Raw genomic sequence first — 25,189 nt, 5'->3', positions numbered from 1 at the left:
GTTTGTAGTATTGCTGAGCCAAGTATCCCCCATCTTGTAACTGCCTTTGGTTTCTATTTCCTAAATGTAGAACTTGGCATTTGTTCCTATTAAATTTCATTCTGTTGTTTTCAGCCCAGCACTCTAGCCTATCAAGATCACGTTGAAGTTTGTTTCTGTCTTCCAGGGTATTAGCTATCCCACCCAATTTGGTGTCATCTGCAAATTTGATAAGCGTTCCCTGCACCTCCTTGTCCAAATCATTAATAATTTTTTTGAAGAGCACTGGGCCCAGGACTGAGCCCTGCGGTACCCCACTCGTTGCCTCTCCCCAGTTTGAGAAGGTTCCATTGATAAGTACTCTTTGAGTCCGATTCTGTAGCCAACTGTGAACCCACCTAATAGTTGTTGCATCTAGCCCGCTTTTAGCTAGTTTGTTAATCAGAATATCATGGGGCACTTTGTCAAAAGCTTTGCTGAAGTCAAGATATATGACATCCACAGCATTCCCACAGTCCACAAGGGAGGTTACCCGATCAAAAAAAGAGATCAAATTAGTCTGACAGGACTTGTTCCTGACAAATCCATATTGGCTTCTAGTGATCACCGCATTGATTTCAAGGTGTTTACAGATTTTCTTTATAAACTGCTCCAGAATTTTCCCAGGGATGGATGTCAGACTGGCTGGTCTGTAGTTCCCAGGTTCCTCCTTTTTGCCCTTTTTGAAGATAGGGACAACGTTAGCCCTCCTCCAGTCGTCCGGCACCTCACCCATCTTCCATGATTTTGCAAAGATAATAGACAAAGGTTCTGAGAGTTCTTCCGCTGGCTCCTTCATTACTCTAGGATGCAGTTCATCGGGCCCTGGAGATTTGAACTCATTCAAGGAAATTAGGTGTTCTTTGACCATTTGTTTATCAATCTCAAATTGCAATCCTGCCCCCTCAACTTCTGCCTCACTTTCTCCAGGGGGGTCATAGACCCGCTTTTGGGAGAAGACAGAGGCAAAGTAGGAATTGAGCACTTCAGCCTTTTCTTTGTCGTCTGTTATCAATTTGCCATCCTCATTAAGCAGTTGAACCACCATTTCTTTCCTCTGTCTTTTACTACTCACATATCTGAAGAAAGCCTTTTTATTGCTTTTAGCATCCCTCGCTAATCTCAGCTCATTCTGAGCTTTAGCCTTCCTGACGTCATTTCGGCACTTCTGCGCCACTTGTCTGTACTCTTCTTTTGTAGCCTGGCCTTCCTTCCACTTCCTATATGTATCCTTTTTTGTTTTTAGGTCATCTCTAAGCTTTTTGTGGAGCCACATTGGTTTCCTCTGTTGTCTTCTATCTTTTCCCCTTGTTGGAATTGTTTGTAACTGTGCCTTTAAAATTTCATTTTTTAGATACTCCCACCCATCCTGCACTCCCTTTCTCATTAGGCTCATTTGCCACGGGACCTTAGTTATCATAGTTCTGAGTTTATTAAAATCAGCTTTCCTAAAATCCAGAGTACGTGTATGCCTACACTCAACTTTTGTCTCCTTCATAATCAAGATTTCAAGTATGACGTGGTCACTTTCCCCCAGAGTTCCCGTAACTGCCACTTTATCCACTAAGTCATCCCTATTGGTCAATATCAAGTCAAGGATTGCCGATCCTCTAGTTCCTTCCTCCACTTTCTGTAGGAGAAAGCTATCACCCATACATGTCAGGAATTTCTTGGAAGGGCCACTTTTGGCATCTGTTTTGTCATCTTGGCTCTTACCGTGGTCCTCAGCATATCTTCAGCGGCCAGTTTGATGAGGACGTTAGCCAGTTTGTAGTCTATGCTACTGGCTGACTTGATCACAGCTTGCAGGATCTGATTAATGCACAAGCGATGCTTTGGAGAAATCTACAGAATGGAAGGGAACACAAAAGGGAAACAACAGGGTTATGTGAAGTGCTGTGGGTGGGGACACACAGACACACAGACACACAGAAGGTACAGCATCGGTCTGAGCACAAGCCTTATTATTATTATTATTATTATTATTATTATTATTATTATTATTATTATTTTATTACATTTCTATACTGTCCAATAACTAAAGCTCTCTGGGGGTTCACATGATAAAATGCAAATATTAAAACCTTAAAATGCAACATGATACAACTTTCAAACATTTGAAGAATTTCCAAATCAATGCACACAGAGGATAAACCAAAGAGCCCCAATGTGAGCATAAACCTCATAGTATCACAGATAACTGAACCATAACAGTTGAAAGGGGCCTTGGTGGCCATCTAGTCCAACCCCCTGTTCAACACAGGCAATCTTCATCCGAAATCTACCCTCCTGTAACTTAGACCTGTTAGATCGAGTTCTGTCCTCCGGAGCATCAGAGAACAGAGTCCCAGCTGCATTCAGGTCTTTGAAGACCGTGCTATCCTGCCACCCTCCCCCCCCCCCTGCAAGCTAAACATACCCAGTTCTTTCCACCTTGCCTCCTAGGACTTGTTTCCTAACCCTCTGGTCTTTCCCCCATGGTCTCAGCATGGTCCATTGGCCACTGATCTTGCCAACATGCCTCTCCTTAAATCGCTACACAGGCTCCCTGTCTGCTGCCGGATCCAGCCCAAACCCTTTGCCCTGACCTCCAAGGCCATGCAAGGCCTAACCCCCACCCCACCATCTCTCCAACTGTCTCTCTTTCAGGCATGCCTGTGAAGGTCTCTCCCTCAGCTGTCCAAAGGTCTCCTGCTGCTGCCTCAAAAGACCCTACCCTTTCTCCCTCTGTGTCCTGTCTTACGCCTGGAGTCGCCCCCACTCTTAAGAACACTTAAGAGATACCACCACTGTTGCTTCCTTTTATGGATGGTTTCCTCCCAGGGCAAATAGCGCTCCTGTCCCTCTGATTCAGATCAGGACTGTGATGAAGTCAAACTGTGAAGGCCCCACCTAGCATGGTTCCAACTGGGCACTCCTTCTTCCCACAGCTTTTATTTATTTGGAGTGTGTTTTGTGTTTTTTAAATCAAGCAAAATCTAATGATGCACACAGAATCAAGGAACAGTAGAGTCGGAAGGGGCCTATAAGGCATCACCTTATGTCTAGCTTGTAATATCCGGTTCTTTTCTTGTTCTGGGCTTGCAGGACTGGGCACAGCAAGCCATGGATGAGTCCCACCCCTTTACTGGTCTGAAAGGTTTTACTCTAATATGGAAGTTTGAACTTAAAGAATGGAGCTGGGTTATTATGGTCTTGAGTAACAGCTGATGCTTTGATGGATTCGCCCCCCGCCCCCAAACAGCTGCACGTATTGGCCGCATGCAAGCAAACTCCTCGCGCTGAGTTTAGCTACTCTGCTGGCCTGGAGGAGGAGCAGACCCAGAGCCATCCCAGCTGCAATCGATGGTGCTAAGCCAGTGCGCAGGCGCTCTCATGCGCGCATCCCACCCAAACAGGGCCAGCCCTCTCAAGAGGCAGGGTGACCCCCTACGTGGCGGAGCGGGAGGAGCAGCACATGGTGCACTCCCCCTCCCCACCAGGAGGGGTCCCCACTGCTCTTCACTGGAGCGAGGTGGTGGCACTAGCAGGTGGTCCAGAGACCCCCGCCAGCCCTGCTCACCCATGGTGGCCAATACCGCGGCTGGTGAGGCTCCTCCAGCAGCTGCCCACCCTCCTTTTCTCTCTCAGGGCATCCTCCAAGTGAGGCAGAAGGTGGGTGGCTGCTCTGGGGGACCTGCCCCCCTCTGGCTCCTTTTAAGAGCCCACTTGGAGAGAGCCAGTGGGCAGGTGGGTGGGCAGGCAGGCAGGCAGGCGGGCTCTCTGGAGGGCCACTTTGGCTGCAAGAGTGACTGCCGTGGCTCTCCAGGAAGCAGGCGCTTTGGCTCGCTCAGAGGGGTTACATGGAGCCAAAGGGAGGGAGGACAGCCGCTGCAGGGGGGTTGTGACCACAGGGGCAGCCGCTGGGGGTGCCCAGTGGTGCCTCCTCACTTCAGGTGGCGGGAGGGCTTGTGCTTCTGCTGCACCCACACCCTTGCCCAGTGCAGCGGGGCAGCACTCTGGGCATGCCCCGCTTTGAGGAGGGGAAGGGGCTGATTCGGCGCTTCTGCTGCCCCGGTCCTTCATGGGTGGATCAAGGTGTCCCTCTCTAGCTCATTGGACCAGCAGTGGATGCCACAGCCCCTCGGAAAGAGAAGTTTTCATTTGCCCCCACAAGACCTCAGGCACACCAACGCCTTCTGGCAAGAGTGCACAAGGGTAGGTCCCACACCTCGAAACGGGGTTGGACTGATTCTTCTGATCAGCAGGGACACCATCCCAAGCAGATCTCTATGAACTGGTGTGTGTCAGGGGGATTCTCCCATGGGCCGATGAATTCCAGTGAGACCCTGAGCCCAGGACATGTGCTAGTATGATGAAACCGGCTCTACTTCATTAGTGTTACATGGTGGAGCCAGTCGTCCTTAAAACCTGGTTTTGCAGAGCCTGGAAAAACATACTTCTGGGTAGGGATGGGGTAGAACCAAAGTCATCCATGAGAAAGGCTTATTGCCCACTCCTCTCCAGGCTCCCCCTGCTACATTGTAGGAATGGGAATGGGAATGAACTAATGCGGCAGATCTCTATTTTTATAAACCGGAGATGCGCAGCTGGTAACAGCAAAGTAAAGAATATAAGCTCCCTCCAGAAATGCACAGCATCAGAGAAGCAAAGTAGGACAGCATCAGAGAATCTAAATAACAATGGAATGGGCTAGAAAAAGGACTGATGAGGGTGAAGGGGCAGCCCCACTCCTTGAGTGCACCCTCCACCCCAAATTCGCCCCATGCTAGCAAACTGTCACTGAGTTATAACTTTCTACCTTATTTACTCTAAACAGCAGAGAAGCGAAACGAAGTAACACAACATCAGAGAAGCGAAGTAAGGCAGCCATAAGGAAGTGCCTAATGAAGGCTCCCAATGGAATGGGCTAGGAAAAGGACTGATAAGGGGAGGGGCACCTGCATCCCTTGAACATGTCACAGTCAGGTTACAGAGGCACACCCAGGATTTAATGCAGGCGAGCGGGGGCACATGGCACAGCAAGCGCATGGAAGCTGCTTCAACTAAAAGGAACACAGTGAAATGACTCTGTGATAGTGATACTGTGGTTTTCCAAGGTGGACGCCGCTGGTTGGGTGCGTGCTGGCCACGACATCATGTGGCGCCAAGCACCTCACCATGCACCCAAGCAGCCCTATAGACACAGCCCCCCAGTTGCCAAAAAAGAAGCTGACCATCCCTCTTTTTTGAGGGACCTTCCCACTAGATATGGGATAGGAATTGGCCCAAGAGAAAGTCAGGATGAGAACGAAAAACATAGACAGCGAGATGGTTTGAGATGTCATGCGTCTGCCCTCTAATCCCCAATTCACTTTTGAGCAGCATTAAAACAAACAGGCAAAGAACCAGCTGAAAGAGGCCCAAAGAGCGCCAAAGGGGGCCCCTACCTTGTGGATGCTCTGGCGGTACTTGCAGATGGCCCGCAGGACCCCGGCCACCTTGGTCTCAGCCAAGGCACACAGGTTGTCTGTGGACTCTTGCACCAGGGAAGGGCCATTTCCTTCTCTGAGATTCCTCAAGTTGAAAAAACAGATCTGTGATTCTGCCAAAGAGGAAGAACAGAGCTTAGGTCAGCAAATGGTACATACTGTAGCCACCAAGATGAGTAGAGATAGCCTTAGCTCTTCCTCCATGAATTTGTCCAGTCCCCTTTTAAAGCCATCCCAATTTGTGGCTATCACGACATCTCATAGTTTAACCATGTGCTGTTTGAAGAAGGCCTTCCTTTGGTCTGTTCAGAATCTCCCACCATCTGGCTTCACTGGATGACCCTGCTGGGTTCTAGTAAAACTTACCCACTTTTCTACACTGCACATACTTAAACACCCCCCTACCATGTTCCCCCTCAATTGCATTTTCCTAAATGAAACAGCCCCAAATATTTTAACTTTTCTCCAGCTCTACAATATTTTTCTTGGGGTGCAGTGACCAGGACATAGTGACCATGTTCGCACCATTATGATAATGCCAGTTTTATTTTCAGTTCCTCTCCTAATAATCCCTAGCATGGAGTCCACCTTTCTTCACAGCTGCTGCACACATCAGGCTGGCATTTTGATTGAGCTTGTCCACCATGACCTGGTCAGTTTCCTGGTCAGTTTCTCCTTTAGTGTCATCTGCAGACTTGGCCCTGCCCTTGCTCACCCCCTTACCCCTGATAATTTGTGAACAAGTTAAAAAGCAAAGGCCCCAACACAGATCCTTGGGGGAGGGGGACCCCACTGTTTACACACACACACACACACACACACACACACACACACACACACAGTGTGAAAACTGAGCATTTCTTCTATTCTCTGCTTCCTCATATTTAACTAGACACCAGTCCTTAAGGCAAATACCCGACTGCAAACTGATAGTCAATTTTGCCGTTTCTTTGAGCCACCTTGGAATTTTTTTATGAGTGAATCAATAAACGTTCTATAATCACAAGATTTGCCTTTCTGAATCAGAACAAGCTGAAGGTCTACTTAGCCTAGTATAGAGACACAGGCTACAAAGACAGCATCATGTCTGTGATTTTGTATGGTTCTTTTTTGGGGACCTCTTGAACGACTGCAAATGTGGCGTTATTCTACCACTCTTCTTTAGTAATAAAAAAATCTAGGAGGTTTGTATTGGCTTTAGGTTTGATAGTTGCCACCTTGAATGAATGAATAAATGAATGAATAAAAAGTTACAACTTAGACCTATTGAAAGCAGTAGAACACGTCCAAGTGATCATCATCAGTACCTGTGAGACTGGACCTTCTGTGCAGAGATTGAAATGGGAACTCAAAATCACAGTAGACAAGGGCTGAACCCCAGCCTTGGGCAGAGTGTTTATTAAGACAGAGCCAAATGCCTCTGGCCCAATTGATTCTGGGGTGATAGTCTTGACCAAAGGGTGTGTGTGTGTTGGCAGTTTCTGGTAGCTACAGACCACGTTGACAGTAGGATAGCTAAAAAATGAGGCATGTTTGCTGTGGTGAGATAACTTCTTGACATCCAAAATTCCAGTCTAATTGACTTCTCATCTTTATCCATTTGACCCAAACCCAGGGGAAACCCTGCAATAATGAAAAGACACGGGCATTTCTGCTAGACTCTCTACTTCCTTTGCCTGCTCCCAAGCACAGCCTGCACCACTGAGCAGCACAGAGCGGTGCAGGGTCCCAGCCAAAGGTCCAATCTTGCTTTGGTGCAGGAACTAATTGGTTGCAAATGCTGCAGCTGGATTACTGACAGGGACTGGGTATGAAACACACATATACGCCAGTCTTGAAACAGCCGCAACGGCTCCTAGACAATTCCCAGGTGCAGTTGTGGTATCAGCCTTATTTCCCCCCTGACAATTTTAATTCTGCTTTCATAGGCTACGTTGCTTGCTGTCTTCTAATTTTTGTTGTTACTGCTCATTGAGTTTGTTATTTTTGACATTCTTATTGTAAGTCGCTCTGAGAACCTCTAGATTGGCACACAGGAGATCAATACATAAATAATGGGGGAAATGATGACTCCTGCTTGTTGCCTCACAGAGGGATCCCGGGCCCTTGGGCTAGCTGAGGCCTCCCGCAGGCCAGGAACTGCCTGCCGCCTTCCTGTTGAACCACTGCCTAACCACGTGGGTGCTCCCTTCCTCTTCCTGTGGGAGCCCTGTGCCCACGATCCTTTAAGCACGGAGCCTCCTTGACCTCTTCTCAGTCCCCACAAGAGTCTCACCATTTTCATCCAGCTCCTCCTTCTGAGGCTTGGCCTTTTCTTTTTGCTGGGAGCTGTCTGTGCTTCTGCTGCACTCCTCTTCATGGTGACAAATCCTGTTCTTCTTATGCCTGACTCTCTTGAAGAATGAGCGGAGCCTGAAACAAAATTGAGACATTAAATGGGCCTTTCTTGGCAAGGGATCACATTTCTAAAAGATTAATTAGAGGTTTCCAAAATCCTCCATGTTGTAAACTGACAGTAAAGGTCATCGTAGCTTTCAAGAGAAACCGAAATAGGCTGGTGGGACTGCAGGGCAGGCAGGCGAACCCAGTAAGGTATCAATACTAATTTATGGAGCCCTCGTTGTTCAGTTGTGCAATAGATGTAAGATCAGGCTAAAGCCATGTTTGTGCTAGGGATGGCCTAGCAAGGGCTGACCAGCATAAACTTCCCCGGTAATGAGGGAGCCAGGTTTGGAGGGCACTATCCCGCTACGTACAATTTTACTTTTGTGGTTCTTGTCATTATTGCAAATCCTTCTCTGTTGTGGCAACCCAGTTATGGAAGGCTCTCCCCTGGGAGGCCCAACTGGTCCAGACGCTAGCTTCGTTTCGGTGCCAAGTTAAAATGTGGCTTTTTATCAGTGCCTTTGAGGGCTAATTTCCCTAAAGCTGCATGCAGTTTTATTTGGGTTTTACTGGTATTTGTTAATGGTTTAATACATGTTTAGCTGTGTAATTTATGTATCGTTTTATACTGTTTGAATTGATATTATCTGTACGCCGCCGAGATCTCAATAATATAGGCTGGGATACAAATATTTTAATACATACATACATAAAGCCCTTCGCTTCTCTCCAAGTAGACCAGCTAGGCCTGAACTTCTACCAATCTGTTCCAGCCAGGATTTTATTTACCGGCTGGGTTCTATGAAGACTGATAACTTTATAGAACCTATCTATAGGGGTGGGGGGACTTATTAATTATAAGGCAGGAAGGCTTAAAACGCAAACTAGTCTAGACTTCAGTGTTTTAGACGCATCAACGCAACTTCACAACCTATCAAACAGATCTTAAACAGAGGTTAACACTCCCCCTTTTTTGTGTGGGCACAGACACTGTGGGCGCAGCACAGCACACAATCAAGCGTATCTAAATCCTGTTAAAACAAATGGGCTGTAAAGACACCGGATTGTGGCATTTGCTCCACCCAGCAGCAGGGCCTTGCTCCTAATCGTGGGGCTTCCTCCTCTCTCGGCAAGCTCTGCAGGCCCAAAGATTTGTCAGTCATCTAGGATGTAAAACCCGAACCCTGGGGCACACATCACCTTCCACAGAAAGTCATGTTCTCTGGTAAATTTCGTCTTGACTCAACCTTCAATTTCGTCTTGACTCAAAAGCAGAAATTTTCCAGACCTTTGTGGGCAACTCTAGCTCATTACAAGGTGCTTTATGTCATATGTGACATCACAATCACGGCTGAATCCATTCATCACAGTCAGTGTCAGCACTGGCATGACGGCCTGGAAGTCCCAGTTTGCCCAGGCCGAGGGCAGCAGCAGCAGTTGCACCCTTAGGATGCCCCCTGGAGACGGGAAGTCACGTGGAGCACACAGCTGATCCATGGGTTTGGAGCAGGAAGGCTTCCTGCAAACAATGCAGGGTCACTGGGGGGGATCACACATCTCCACATCTGAGGATTATCATCCTATTTCTACAGAAGTAGTTTTATAATGTGACTGGGCCCAATATGGATCAGCTTGTAAATCCTCTGGTTATTATTATTATTATTATTATTATTATTATTATTATTTATATAGCACCATCAGTGTACATTTCCGCAAATCCATTGGACAGGGGATATTCTGAACTGGAAGTGGCATGTTCAAAATCCTGTTCTAATAAACGTTTTTGAAATTCAGCACATTTAAATGGTGGTGCATTATCAGTTTACTATAGCAATAATTTATGGCTGACACGTAATATTTCTGGTTCTCCTTTTTCATTTCTCCATGCCCAATGGTATCCAATTTCCATGCTCATGTATCGATTCCAACAGGGCTTATAGGAATACAAGACACCTGGGAAGCTGCCTTAGACTGAGGCCTTAGCTAGACCTAAGGTTTATCCTGGGATCGTCCCGGGATCATCCCTGTTCATGTAAATGACACACAGGATATCCCGGGTGCAGGCAGGGATGACCCTGGGACGATCCTGGGATAAACCTTAGGTCTAGCTAAGGCCTGAGTCAGACCCTTGGGTCCAATATCTAGCCCAATATTCTCGACACTGGCCTCATTCAGACAACACGCTAAACCATGCTGCTTAACCACAAAACCTTAACCATTTTGTGATTAATCAGCATGGTTTAGCGTGTTGTCTGAAAGGGGCCATTGATAGGGTTTCCAGCCCTATCTGGAGATGCCGCTGGGGATTGAACCTTGGACTGGCTCTCCCATGAGCCATGTCCCTACATCTTAGACTAAAACACCACTAACCTGCTATCTCTGAAGAGAACCTCATCATTTATGCTAACTTCGTTGCAGCGAATTACAGCAATGGCATTTTCTTGGTTAACACAGCCACATTTCATTGCTTCCATCATTTACTGCAAGGTGGTATTCTGAGCTGGCTGAGCAAAACCCATCCACATTAGGAACATAGGCAGATACCTTAAACCATGTTAGACCACTAGTCCATCTGGCCTTGAGTGCCAAATGTTTTGGGAGAAAAGTGGGGTACAAATGAAATAGAATAATAAACCAATAGTATTGTCCCTATTGACCGGCAGCGGCCTCCAGAGTTTCAGTCGGGGGTCTTTCCTAGCCCTACCTGCGTCTGCTGTGGGGGATTTTGCATGCAAGGTATATGCTTTGCCACTGAGCTAGTCAGAATCATAGAATAGCAGAGTTGGAAGGGGCCTACAAGGCCATCGAGTCCAACCCCCTGCTCAATGCAGGAATACACTCTAAAGCATCCCTGACAGATGGTTGTCCAGCTGCCTCTTGAATGCCTCTAGTGTGGGAGAGCCCACAACCTCCCTAGGTAACTGATTCCACCGTCGCACTGCTCTAACAGTTAGGAAGTTTTTCCTGATGTGCAGCCGGAATCTGGCTTCCTTTAACTTGAGCCCGTTATTCCGTGTCCTGCACTCTGGGAGGATCGAGAAGAAATCCTGGCCCTCCTCTGTGTGACAACCTTTTAAGTATTTGAAGAGTGCTATCATGTCTCCCCTCAATCTTCTCTTCTCTAGGCTAAACATGCCCAGTTCTTTCAGTCTCTCTTCATAGGACTTTGTTTCTAGACCTCTGATCATCCTGGTTGCCCTCCTCTGAACACGCTCCAGCTTGTCTGCATCCTTCTTGAATTGTGGAGCCCAGAACTGGACACAATACTCTAGATGAGGCCTAACCAGGGCCGAATAGAGAGGAACCAGTACCTCACGTGATTTGGAAGCTATACTTCTATCAATGCAGCCCAAAATAGCATTTGCCTTTCTTGCAGCCATATCGCACTGTTGGCTCATATTCAGCTTGTGATCTACAACAATTCCAAGATCTTTCTCGTTTGTAGTATTGCTGAGCCACGTGTCCCCCATCTTGGGCTCCGCGGAGCGCCTTGCTTACAGGTAAAGCTCCAGCCGGCCAGAGGAAGGTGGGGTGTGCTTGCAGTGGGGAGAGAAGACCTTGGGGCTGCAGGAGCCTGGGCTCTGCAGTCTCTTTCCCCCAGCTGCTGAACATCTGCTGACTAGTGCCCCGCCTTGCTTACAGGTAAAGCTCCAGCCGGCCAGAGGCAGCGCCTCGGCGCTGGCGCCGCACTTTGCGTCGCACAGAGGAGCCACCCTGTTTTGGAGAACACCAGCAGACCAGCAACCAACAGCAATTTCTCAAAAAACTTTTAATCAATTTTTAAATAATTTTTAATATGTGCCTGGGGAGCTCTGGGGAATATGGGGGTGCCTGCATAACTGTGGTCACGGGTAGGGGGAGGTATGGTGCTGGGGGAGGAACAGGCCAGATGAGGAGAAGAGGGGACAGATTCCTTACAGCTATCCCCTCTTCTAGACCTTTCCCCAACCAGATGGTTCCTGGCGGCCTTATCAGCTTGCTCTCGGGTCTGGTGCTGCTGCTGCTGAATGCCAGTCAGTCCAAAACAAAATCTCTCTCATCCATGATCTGATTGTGGATGAGGGGGCTGACCTGGTATGCATCACTGAGACCTGGGTGGGGGAACTGGGAGGGGTTGCTCTCACCCAGCTCTGCCCTCCTGGGTACTCGGTGCAGCACCAGCACAGACTCGAGGGCCGGGGAGGGGGGGTTGCCGTGGTCTATAGGAATACAATCTCCCTCTCTAGGCTTCCTGTTCAGTCGAGTGTTGATCTTGAGTGTCTGTACTGTGTGTTGGGTACTCGAGACAGATTAGGGATTCTGCTGGTGTACCGTCCACCCCGCTGCCCCACAGTCTCCCTGCCTGAGCTGACAGAGGTTGTCTCGGACCTGGTGTTGAGAACCCCCAGGATGGTGGTTCTGGGGGATCTCAACTTCCATGCCGAGGCTGCTGTATCTGGAGCGGCTCAGGACTTCATGGCTGCCATGACAACCATGGGGCTGTCTCAACATGTCATCGGCCCAACACATGCAAAGGGGCACACGCTTGATCTGGTTTTCTCGACTGGACAGGAGGATGGTGATCTGGAAGTGGGGGAACTAACATCTACCCCCTTGTCATGGTCAGATCACTTCCTATTGAGGTTTAGACTCTCGGCGGCCTTTCCCCTCTGCAAGGGTGGGGGGCCTATTAAAATGGTCCACCCCCGGAGGCTAATAGACTCCGATGGATTCCAGAGGGCTCTGGGGGATTTTCCTGCTGATATGGCCAGTGCTCCTGTCGAAGCCCAGGTCGCTCTGTGGAATGCAGAGATGACTCGGACGGTTGACACGATCGCGCCCAAACGTCCTCTCTCTCTGAGCAGAGCCCGGTCAGCTCCTTGGTATACACCTGAGCTGAGGGCGATGAAGCAAGAGGGGAGACGGCTAGAACGCAGGTGGAGGAAGACTCGTGCTGGGTCTGATCGAACATGGGTTAGAGCTCACTATCGAGCCTACTCTGTGGCGGTGAGGGTGGCAAAGAGGCAGTTCTTTTCCACCAGCATTGCGTCTTCTCAGTGTCGTCCGGCGGAGCTTTTCCGGGTGGTTCGCAGCCTGTTACACTCTGGGCCAGGGCGAGAGATGGTGGAACCCTCGGTAGCATGCTGTGACGAGTTTGCATGGCACTTTGAAGATAAAGTTGCTCAGATTCGTCATGAATTGGACACCACACTTAATGCAGCTCCACTAGTAGAGGCGTTCAGAGTGCCGTCCGGTTCAGTTTTATTGGATGAGTTTCAGTTATTGAGGCCCGAGGATGTGGACAAGGTGCTTGGCCAAGTCCGGTCGACCACTTGTGTGCTTGACCCTTGCCCCTCGTGGCTCATTACATAAAATAAGGAGGGGATCGCCGGCTGGGTCCAGGAGGTTGTAAATGCCTCCTTGAGAGAGGGAGTGGTGCCGGCCTCTTTAAAAGAAGAAGAAGAAGCCTGAAGAAGCCTAATCTGAACCCGGAAGATGTTAACAACTACAGGCCGGTGGCTAATATCCCTTTCCTGGGCAAGGTGCTTGAGCGGGTGGTTGCAGGACAACTGCAGGCACTCTTGAATGAAACGGATTATCTAGATCCATTTCAATCGGGTTTCAGGCCTGGTTTTGGAACGGAAACTGCCTTGGTCGCCCTGTGGGATGACCTCTGTCGGGAGAGAGACAGGGGGAGTGCGACCCTGTTGGTTCTCCTGGACCTCTCAGCGGCCTTCGATACCATCGACCATGGTATCCTTCTGGATAGGTTGTCTGAGCTGGGAGTTGGAGGTACTGCGTTGCAGTGGTTCCGCTCCTACTTGGATGGCCGATTCCAGAAGGTGGTGCTGGGGGATTATTGCTCTGTGCCATGGCTCCTAAGCCATGGGGTTCTGCAAGGCTCTATCTTATCCCCTATACTGTTTAACATATACATGAAGCCGCTGGGGGAGGTTATCCAGAGATGTGGACTGAGGTGTCATCAATATGCGGATGATACCCAGCTCTACCTTTCCTTTTCATCAAACCCAGGTGAGGCAGTGACTGTTCTGAACCAGTGCCTGGGCACGGTAATGGACTGGATGAGGGTTAACAAACTGAGACTCAATCCAGACAAGACGGAGGTACTGTTAGCGGGTGGTTCATCTGTCCGGCGAGGTGATGTTTGTCCTGTCCTGGACGGGGTTGCACTCTCCCTAAAGGATCGGGTCTGTAGTTTGGGGGTGCTCTTGGATCCAGAACTGTCACTTGAGGCACAGGTGAACTCAGTGGCAAAGATCACCTTTTATCAGCTTAGGTTGATATACCAACTACGCCCTTATCTGGACAGAGATAGCCTAGCTACAGTTATCCATGCTCTGGTGATAACCTCTCGCTTGGATTACTGCAATGCGTTATACGTGGGGATGCCTTTGAAAACGGTCCGGAAGCTTCAGCTGGTACAAAATAGGGCAGCAAGGTTATTAACAGGGACTGGCCGGTGAGATCACATTATGCCAGTCCTTTTCCAGCTTCATTGGCTGCCAGTCCAGGTCCGGGCCCGATTCAAAGTGCTGGTATTGACATTTAAAGCCCTAAACGGTTTGGGGCCAGGTTATCTGAAGGAACGCCTCCTCCCATATGTACCTACCCGGACCTTAAGATCATCTACAGGGGACCTTCTCCGTGAGCCCTGCCAAAGGAAGTGAGGCAGGTGGCTACTAGGAGGAGGGCTTTCTCCGCTGTGGCACCCCGGTTGTGGAACGAGCTCCCCAGAGAGGTTCGCCTGGCGCCTACACTGTACTGCTTTCGTCGCCAGCTGAAGACCTTTTTATTCACTCAGAATTTTAACACTTAATTTTAACTTAAATTTAAATTTTACTGTTTTAACTTTGTATTTTAATCTTATATCAACTTTGCTGTGTGGTTTTATCCTGGTTGTGCTTTTTATACTGTGTTTCGTAATTGTGTTTTAACCTGTTGGGTGTTTTATTGTGGTTTTAATTTTTGTGAACCGCCCAGAGAGCTTCGGCTATTGGTCGGTATAAAAATGTAATAAATAAAAATAAAATAAATAAATAATAAAAATGTTGAAGAGCACTGGGCCCAGGACTGAGCCCTGCGGCACCCCACTCATTGCCTCTCCCCAGTTTGAGAAGGTTCCATTGATAAGTACTCTTTGAGTCCGATTCTGTAGCCAACTGTGGATCCACCTAATAGTTGTTCCATCTAGCCCACTTTTAGCTAGTTTGTTAATCAGAATGTCATATGGTACTTTGTCAAAAGCTTTGCTGAAGTCAAGATATATGACGTCCACAGCATTCCCACAGTCCACAAGGGAGTCCTATCAAAAAATGAGATCAAATTAGTCTGACAGGATTTGTTCCTGACAAATCCATGTTGGCTTCTAGTATATATGTGCTGTCCAGTTCTGTATTATGGCATAAGCTTTCCTGGACTACAGCTCACTTCATCAGAGACTTGGAGTATTGAGATATCAAATATATAAATATACGCACATGGTTTCAGAGGAGAGGACAATCCTTAGTGCAAATGCTTAGGCTTTGCACTAAGCATCTTTGTAAAATAGATATCACAATGATAAATTGTGCTTCGGCTATTGGACAATATAGAAATGAAAATAATAATAATTATAATGAAGATGATGATGATAAAAGTACTATTTCCTTCTTACCCTTTGAATTGAGCCTCTAGCCTACAAAAACCCATAACTGAAATTGTATTAGCAATTGTATTACCTGAGGTCATATATGAAACTCTGGGTTATGCTTAAACTGCAATAGACATGTCAGACATGGAGTGTCTAACAAAATTCCACCGTCGTTCCTTTGAGGAAAAAAATGGCTTTTTCCTTGGACTTCCATCTACAGACCTTCATACTGGAATCAGTCTCTTGCATGAAATGCTTTCAGCCACATTCACAGCACAGTCAAGCTTAAAACTGTGGTTCTTTTATTTTCTTTTAAAAACTCCAGTCACCTTCAGCTTATATGAAGTCTCCATGTTCACTCCTGGTACCGTGTTATGCTATTATCACGTGAGCATTGCTTTTGTGAAGGCAGGCACTTCGTAAGCAAATGCTGATTTTGAAAAGATGAAACACTGCAAGTTGTACAAGTTGCTCTCTTGACTCTTCCTCCTCTCCCTGGTCACTCAGCCAACTGCCAATGGAACCCTCTTCCTAGGTGGAATGCTGGGGGCACGCCGGTCGTTATAGAAGTTGCCCTTCTTTGTCCTCCTCCTCCTTCTGTGTTTTAGGGCAGGGATGGGAAGCAGCAAGTAGGTCACCATGTTAGACAAAGGTTCTTCCGCCCAGGGGTGAGATCTAATTAGCCCCAAAGCACGACTCCACTTTCACAATGACAGAGGGTTCAAAAAGCATTTTATTGATTTAAATCAAGATCTGAGCTCTAAAAGGCGAGTGGTCAGACAAAGAAAAGGAGGGGGCGGAGCCTGGCAGCCATGGAACTGGTAAGGGAATTGTGAAGCTCAAACCGGCCAAACCGGGAAAGTCAATTATCTTGTTTAAAAGCACATAAGTCTCAGATGAGCATGTTGGAAAAGGACTATGAATATTAATTGTCGGTGTTATTGATGTTTGCGAGAGTTGAAATGATGTAAGGAGTGGAGGAACTGATGTGATAAAGCAGTGTCTCTGAGCGTTTCGGAGTGGAAAGCGAAAGTAAACTGCGTATGTGCTGGACTGTGCTGGATTGTGCACTGCAGTAATTGCGTGTTATTTTTAGAACTTTCCCAGCGAACGCTGACTTGATTTATGGTGAATTTCACTCCTTGCTGGAAAAGAGAGAGCAATTAATTATTGGAACTACAGAAAGATAAAAGCAGCCCGGGCAAGGACTGTGTTAATCCGGGACATTAAGAAAGAGATTCATAAGGAGTGGGGAAATTGATTTTGAAGCAGCATCTGGAGAGGGGGCTAAGCTGTTTGGAACAGTTTGGAACCCTAACTGTTGGAGCTCCCCCAGCGAATGCTGACTTGATTTATGGTGGATCTCACCCTTTGTTGGAGAAGAGAGAGTTGTAAATTCCCGGGAACTACAGAGAGAGAAAAATACCCCGGGCAAGGAAGAAGAGCCAGGACATTAAGAAAGAGATTTATGCCCTATGTCGAACATTAAAAAAAAAATTAAAACCGAATTTTCAAAAGTTACCTGGTCAAGGAAACGACCCAGTAATCACAACCTCCCCCACCTTGAGAAATTGGCCTTGGAAGAAGAGCAGGGAGAGACAGAGATAGCAGCGGCAGACCCTACAATGGCGGAAGGTGGCAAGGCACCAGTTGGCAAGGAGCCAGCCACCATGGCTGAAATCAAAAGTTTCATAGTAGAGAATAATGAGACTATTTTTAAGAGAATCGATCAACAGGCTGAGAGATCAGATAAACGAATGGCAGTGCTGGCTGATAAGATTGCTCAGAACGTTAAGAGCATAAAAAATCTGGAGGTAGGAGTAAATTTCCTGGAGAAAAGACAGAATGTTCATGAAAAAACCTCTAATGTCCAATTTCAGGACCATGAATTAAGGCTGATCCAATTAGAAGATTACAATCGTCGTTCATCAATTCATATTAAACATCTGATTCAATCACAAGAAGATTTGAGAGGCATAATTCTGCAATGGTTCAAAGATATGATGCCTGATTTGGAAATAGAGGACTGTGATTTGGACAGAATTCATAGAGTGGGGGAACAAAATTACAAGGGAGCGACTAGAGATATTCTGGTAAAATTTGGCAGTTACTACAAGAAAGAGCAAGTTATGAAGAAATTGAGATCCATGGCCCTGCTACAATATAAAGACAAAACAGTGCAAATTTACAACGATCTTTGTCAGCATACACTTAATTGGAGACGTAGTGTTAAGCCGATAACGGAAATATTAGTGAAAAAAGCAATAAGATATGCTTGGGGTTACCCTGTATTTTTAAGATTTACATATGGTGAGAGGCAGCACAGAGTAACCTCTTTGGATCAGGGCAAGGAGCTGCTGAAGAGTTTGGGTCTGTATGATGATGCTAGTTTGACTGAAACAGGCGGGGAGGGAAGTGAGGCAGGGGCATCTGATAATTGTAGACAGAATTGATAAAATATAGAGACCTTGCTGGCCAGGCGAAGCACTGCCTCCCCCCCTCCCCCCTAAAAGTAGATGGCCGGAGTGATAGACTTACGGGGATTTGGGAGGGGAGAGGTGGGGGGTGGGGGGTAGGGGGGAAGAAGCGGGTTGGAGTATGGGATTGGAGGTTTTTTTATGGTATTTGTGTCTTTATATATGTGAATTTGAGTTACAGAGCACAAGGGATCGAAAGAGATATCAAAAGGGTGACCATGGATAAAAAAATAAAAGTATCAACGCTCAATGTTAAAGGTTTGGGGGCAGTCGTGAAAAGGAGGAGAATTGAACAATGTTAAATAAAGAAGGATCTGACATTATTATGTGGCAAGAAACACATCAAGGGTTCGAGAACGCAAATATGATAAGGACAAAGTGGTCAGTTTATTATGAAAAGTCATTGGGGACTTCAAAAAAAATGGAGTGGCCACTTTGATTTCAAAAAAAGTGGATTTATATTAGAAACTATAAAGAAGGATGGTAGTGGTAGATACCTTATGATAAAAGGCAAAATTGAAGGAAAAGTATATACATTAATTAATGTTTATGCCCCAAATGTTTATAAAGTTTTTTATAAAATTATTTAAAGAAATAGAAGAATTTAAGGAGGGGTATGTCATCTTAGCTGGGGACTTTAATATGGTTATGGATAATAGATGGGACAGGTCAAACCTCACTAATGTTTATTTATTTATTTTATTTATGTATGGATTTTTATGCTGCCATTCAGCCAAAAAAGGCTCTCACGGCGGCTTACAAAAGTATTTCTTGACAAGAGAAAAGAGAAATAATATCACTATAATGAATAAATTAGTAAAAGAAAATGATTATGTGGATTGTTGGCGTTTACTTAATGGGGCAAAGCCTGGGTTTTCATATTATTCCCCAGTTCATCATACATACTCTAGGATAGACTATATATTTGTCTCGAAAGAGTTTGCAACTAGGGTATGTAAAATGGGGGTAATAAAGGTAACAGATCACGCATTGTTAAGTTTAGAGTTTACAATTAAGAAGAATTATAAAGAAGCATATAGGTGGAAATTGAATACAAAAATTTTGAAATTGTCAGAGTCCTGGGAAATTAATGAAAAGGGAGGAACAGAAGGGTCGGTGGTTTGGGACACCATGAAGGCTGTAGCAAGAGGAATTTGTATTAGAGAAATGTGTAATTTAAAAAGACAACAATATGCAGAGCAGGAGAAGTTAGGGACAGAGATTAGGAGTCTGGAGGAAGAATATTGGCAGGGTAAAAATAAATATAAATTAATAGAAATACAACCTAAGAAAAAGGAGTTAGAGAATATAAATATAGAACAGGTTCAGAAAAACATAATTTATATGAAAAGGGAGTATTTCGAAAATAGCAATAGAAATTCTAGATTGCTTGCCAGACTCACACAAAAAGAAAAAGCGAGAAATGGGATAGGAGCATTGAAGGATAAACAAGGGAATTATTGTCATACAATGAAGGATAAAATAAAATTCAGGAATTTTATCAAGAACTATATAAGGGAAAAGATATCCAAAAAAAGAAGTTGGAAGATTATATAGAAAGGTATATAAAGAAGAGAATAAAAATAGAACATAAAGAGCTAATGGAGAAGGTAATAACTCAAAGAGAGGTTGAAGAAGTAATAGACAACTTGCAAGTGGGTAAATCACCGGGAGCAGATGGTCTAGGATCAGAATATTATAAGGTTTTCAAAGGGTTTTTAGTACCGAAATTATTGAAACTTTATAACGCTATATTGCAAGGAGAGAAGACGCCAGAATCATGGGAACATTCATTGATAATATTAATTCCAAAACCAGATAAAGATTTGACTGTCCCTGATTCATATAGACCTATTTCACTAATAAATCAAGATGCTAAAAAAATTTCATCAATTTTGGCAAAACGGTTAAATAAATTTATATCGGAATACATAGGAGAAGGCCAATGTGGATTTGTGGCGGGTAGACAGATGCACAATTTAGTGGGAAGAGTTTTAAATGTAATATATGAGATAAAAAAATCTAAGATTAAGGCAGGAATTTTGGCACTGGATATCTTTAAGGCTTTTGATTGTGTGAGCTGGCAGGCACTAAAGATTATTTTAGATAAAATGGGATTTGGAAATAAATTTAAAATGATAATAGAACAGTTATATTCCCAAAATACAGCTGTAGTGGTGGTAAACGACGGACTCACTGATAAGATACGACTAGCCAGAGGTACAAGACAAGGATGTCCGCTCTCGCCGGTCCTGTTTGTAATGGTTATGGAAGTACTGGCGAATGCATTAAAAGATGATGGAGAGATAGAAGGAATTGGTGGTGTAAAAAAAATAAAATTGAATATGTTTGCGGATGATACCCTATTAACTATCAAGAATCCAATAAGAAAGATAGATAGAATTAAACAACAATTGAGAGAATTTGAAGAAGCTACTGGATTAAGAATAAACTGGTCCAAATCAGAGATGATTTTGTTTAATTATACTAAAAAAGAAGAAAAGGAATGGGAACGGAAGGGAATAGAAATGAGAGTTAAGGAACAGATTAGATATTTGGGAATTAAAATTACAAAAAATTTAGATAATCTAGAGAAGGAAAATTTAATTAAGTTAAAAAAAGAGGTTTTAGTAAAACTGGAAAAATATAAAAGATTAAATTTATCATGGTTTGGAAGAATAGCATTAATAAAAATGAAGATTTTAGCAAAGATTAATTTTGTGTTTAGGATGTTACCAATAAAAATTTCAGAGTTAGAGATAAAAAGTTGGCAAAATATAATAAACAATTTCTGTAATGGAGATAAGAAAGCGAGGGTAAATAAGAATAATTGGTATTTAAGTCAAAGGAAGGGTGGAATGGGTCTCCCAAATATAAAATTATATTATGTAGCAAACAGATTAAGGCATATAGTAGAAGCAATTATAGGAGTAGGAGACTTAGATTGGATGGAGGACAAAACTACAAGTAATATAGAGACGAGATTGGAAAATGTTTTTTTTAGGGAAGGAGGGAGAAAATGGGTTGAAAGTATAGGTAATCTGCTCCTGAGGTCTCACTGGGAAATCTGGAGTAAATTTAAAGGGGAGCTGCTTCCAAGCGGCTCCCCTTTGTCACCGGTAAATAATGTTAATGAACTTCCCAGAGGAACTGAAGGGCAGATTAAGTAAAATATTAATAGAGAAAAATAAAATGAAGTTAAAGAATTGGTTGAGAGAAATAAATACAAGAGAAGATATGGAAGAGGTTTTAAAAGAGAAAAAATTAACTTGGTTAGATTATAGGCAATTAGAACAGTGGAATAAAAAGTGGATTAGAGAAAATAGAGTTTGTAGAGAAATGACGAAGTTTGAGGAATTAATAGTTAAAAGGGAAAAATGTAAGGAAAAAAAATAAGGGAGGAAGTTCAGTATTAAAAGGGTTAATGAGTGAAATATATAAAATATTGCTAGAGAAAGGGCTGGTGGATAGTTCAGGAAAATTGGTATGGGAGACAAATTTGAAGGTACAAATAGGACGACAGAGCTGGGAGGGACTCTGGAAACAAAGAGTGTTGAGAAATATGTCAGTGAGAATAAAAGAGAATTATTTTAAATTTTTGTGGAGGTGGTACCTAATCCCGATTAGATTGAATAAGATAAATAATCAGCATTGAGCAAATTGTTGGAGAGGTTGTGGGGAAAACGGAACGTATTTACATATGTGGTGGGAATGCAAATATGTACAAAGATTATGGAATTTGGTGTTTTTGGAAATTGAAGAAATAGTGGGAATGAAAATAGAACAAACACCAAAAATTGCATTACTGTCACTATTAGAAGATTTAAAATGTGGAAAAGAAATTAAAGAACTGATATTGAGTTTGCTGACTGCAGCACGATTGATGGTAGCTAGGAACTGGAAGATTCAAGGGGAATATTCTATTGAAGAATGGTACAAAGAAGTATGGGATATAGCTATTAATGATAAGTTGACTTGTAATATTAAATGGAGGAGAGGTATAACTAAAATAAATGAGTTTGAAGGAATCTGGAAACAGTTCCTAATATTTGTGTTTTCTAAGGGAAGTGGGAAACCGCCAGCAGAAGAAAGTATGAGATTTTGGAAGCAGGAATAGATCCCGAGGTGGGGGGTGCACTTATATGTTAAGAATTAGGCATGTGCTCCGCTCCGATTAGAAGCGCAGAAGCAGGAGCGAATTGGCCTGCTCCGCCTTGCCCAGAGGCGGAGTAGAAGCGGACCGCGGGCCCCTAGAAGCAAGGCGAAGAGAAGCAGCCATTTTCGGAGCGCTTCTCTTTACGCAGTCCGCTCTGATCGCCATCTTGAAACATTTCGCATTGCGGAAACATTTTCGCATTGCGGAAAAGAATCGTGGATAACTGTGTTGTTTTTGATGCTATCTTTCTGAAAAATCTTGTGCTTAGAGAGTCGTGGATGGGGGTCATTTTGAGAATACTCTCAGCTCTCTGCGTGGTTCGGTTCGCGTGCAATATTTTTTTAAAAATCGGGTCAACAAACAGGGACAGCGCTGGTAAACCGGCGGTTTGGTTTTTTTTTTTTTTTTTTTTGAAGCGATGACAGGCACATTCAACTCCCAATCCTGATGAGAATTGATCACCTCATGAAGCATCCTCCAATCCCAGCGTGGGAGGGGGGACAAAGGCAGAGCCACCCTGAGACGTTTCTGCTTTCAGTGTCTTTGTGGGTTTGGCGTTCGTGGAGAGAGGGTCTACTTTAGTTAGCTGCTGCTGTGTACTTTGGAGATAGATTAGGATTTAGCTTGGCGCGCGTGTGTGTGTTTCTTTGCTTCTTTCTGACTTTTTGCTTAGTTTGCTGTGTGTTTTTCCCTTACTTTGATTTAATATAAACTTTATTTTTAAATTTTGGAGTGAGTGTTTGGTTGGTTGGTTGTCCCCCCCCCTTTCCTTCTCTTAAAGCCTGACTGACTGTGTTTCATCTTCCTTCTATATACAAAAAAATAAATACCAAATAAAAAATTATTCTCTATTTCTTCTCTCTGTTACTTGGACTGTGTTATATTGTGTGCTGTGTGCTGTGTGTGTGCAGTGCACTGTTTGTGAAGTGCAACAGCCACAGATTGAGCATTTCAAATCCTGTTTGGGGAAAGCATACACACACTTCTTGTCCCAATTCCCTACATTTAGTAATATTCTTAAACATATTTTTATCTTCTTATACATATTCTTAGTAGTATATTAGTATATTCTTATACATATTATTATTAGTATTAATATTTTATTCTTATACATATTATTATTAGTAGATATTATTAGTAGTATATTATATCATCATGAGAAGAGGGAGCAGGCGTGCTGAAAGCAGCAAGGCTCAGGCTACCAGCAGTAAGCAGCAGGCTGCCTCTCCTGCTGTAAAAATCAAACGGGCAACTCCTTGGCTGGCTGCTCCGCAACAGAAGCAGGACAAGCAGCAGGCAGGCGCACTCTCTTCTGCAACTTGTGCCCGGCGTTCTCTTTTTGAGGGTGGGAAAAGTGCCCCTTTGCAAGAGGCACGTGGCAGCAGTGCCATTAGAGGAGTATCCCCAACTCCTTCATTATCGTTTGAGCCCACGAGCCCGCTGATGGACCTGTCTCCAGACCACCTAGACGAGGTCCTCAGCATAGTGGAGGGGCAGGAGGAGGAGGAGGAGGCAGTGGTCCTCCAGGATGTGTGGGCTGAGGAGGAGCAGCAGCAGGCCGAGGCTCTCTCCCCAGTCTCATCCCACACCTCTTCCGCTGCCACCCCTGTTTCTGTGGCAACACCAGAGAGCTCAGGCGGGCAATTGGTGTCACCACGGAAGCGAAAGACAAGTATAGTGTGGGACCACTTTGAGGTAGGGCGGATCCCCGCTTTGCTGTCTGTAGCCACTGCAAACTCACCCTAAGCAGGGGTTCATCGACAGGGCATTATGGAACCAGCAGCATGAAGATGCATCTTCAGAGGCAGCACCAGGCGGTCTTGTTGGGGAAAGAGGCGGGCAAGGCGACTGGTTCCAGGGGAAAGCCAAAGGCGGCGGCTGCTGCTGCGGCTGCTGCTGCTGGCACTGCCACTCTAAGCTCTCTATCTCCCATCCCCACAAGGGTTAGGCAGGCAACCCTGCAGGACATGGGGTGGGGGAAGTATGGACCCACAAGATGGCGTTTTCCAACGCCCACCAAGATCACTACCCGCATCGGTGAGATGGTGGCGTTGGACGACCAGCCATTCAGCCTCGTCGACAACGCAGGCTTCAAGAGGCTGATGGCACTTGTGGTGCCATACTATAAGCTGCCGTGTCACACCACCCTGAGCAGGTGGGTGGTGCCTTCCCTGTACCGTTCCTGCAGGGAGTTAGTGCTGGGTCGCCTGTGCCAGGCGGAGGCACGGATGGTGCACTTCACCTCCGACATTTGGTCCAGCGAGAGTGGAGTGCACGCTTACCTGTCCCTGATGGCACACTGGTGGGCAGCCGTGGGGCAGGAAGCATCCAGCACTAGAGGGACTGGCAAGGAGGGCTACTGCTGGGCCCTCCTCCACACGCAAGTGATGGACCAGTCCCACACAGCAGGGGAGATTACGGAGGCCATGAACCGCATGGTGGATGGGTGGCTAGCTGGGCAGAAGGTCACCCGCGGTTACATGGTCACGACGAGGGAGCCAACATGGTGAAGGCGGTGCGCAACGGCGGATTCGAGGGCATCCGCTGCATCGCGCACATCTTGAACCTGGTGGTGAGGGATGGCCTTGGGATGGGCAGCAAGGCCAACCTCGGTCCCCTGTCCGGGATCCGTAACCTCCTGGAGAGCTGCAGAAAGGTGGCAGGGCATTTCCACCACAGCGTCAAGGGCAGTCGCTTGCTGCGGGAGAAGCAGGAGGAGTTGAATCTCCCACAGCACAGGCTAGTGCAAGACGTGGTGACACGCTGGAACTCCACCTACCTGATGCTGGAGCGTATGGTGGAGCAACAGCGTGCCATCCACGACTTGTTCAGGGTCAGGGACATGGGCGTCCACCACATGGGCAAGCAGCAGTGGGACGCCATGTCCCAGCTGGTGGTGGTCCTCAAGCCGTTCCTTGAGGCCACCGAGACCCTGAGCACTAGCTCTGCCCTCCTCAGCCAGGTGATCCCTCTATGCAGGCATCTCCAGAAACAGATGGGCGAGTTTCTGGAGTACAAGGATCCCGTCACCGGCAGGCGCTTCGAGCCCGAG

The 25,189-nt window shown here is 45.7% G+C and overlaps 1 pseudogene; it reads right to left on the bottom strand.

Moving 5' to 3' along the window:
• LOC134409714 (maestro heat-like repeat family member 5) overlaps positions 1–25,189 on the bottom strand; it is a 143,693-nt pseudogene that overhangs the window by 55,636 nt on the left and 62,868 nt on the right.

This window comes from Elgaria multicarinata, chromosome 16 (assembly GCF_023053635.1).
Source record: "Elgaria multicarinata webbii isolate HBS135686 ecotype San Diego chromosome 16, rElgMul1.1.pri, whole genome shotgun sequence".
Lineage (NCBI taxonomy): Eukaryota > Metazoa > Chordata > Lepidosauria > Squamata > Anguidae > Elgaria > Elgaria multicarinata.
The sequence above is the reverse complement of the archived record's forward strand: the minus strand, read 5'-3'. Positions and strand labels throughout refer to the sequence as shown.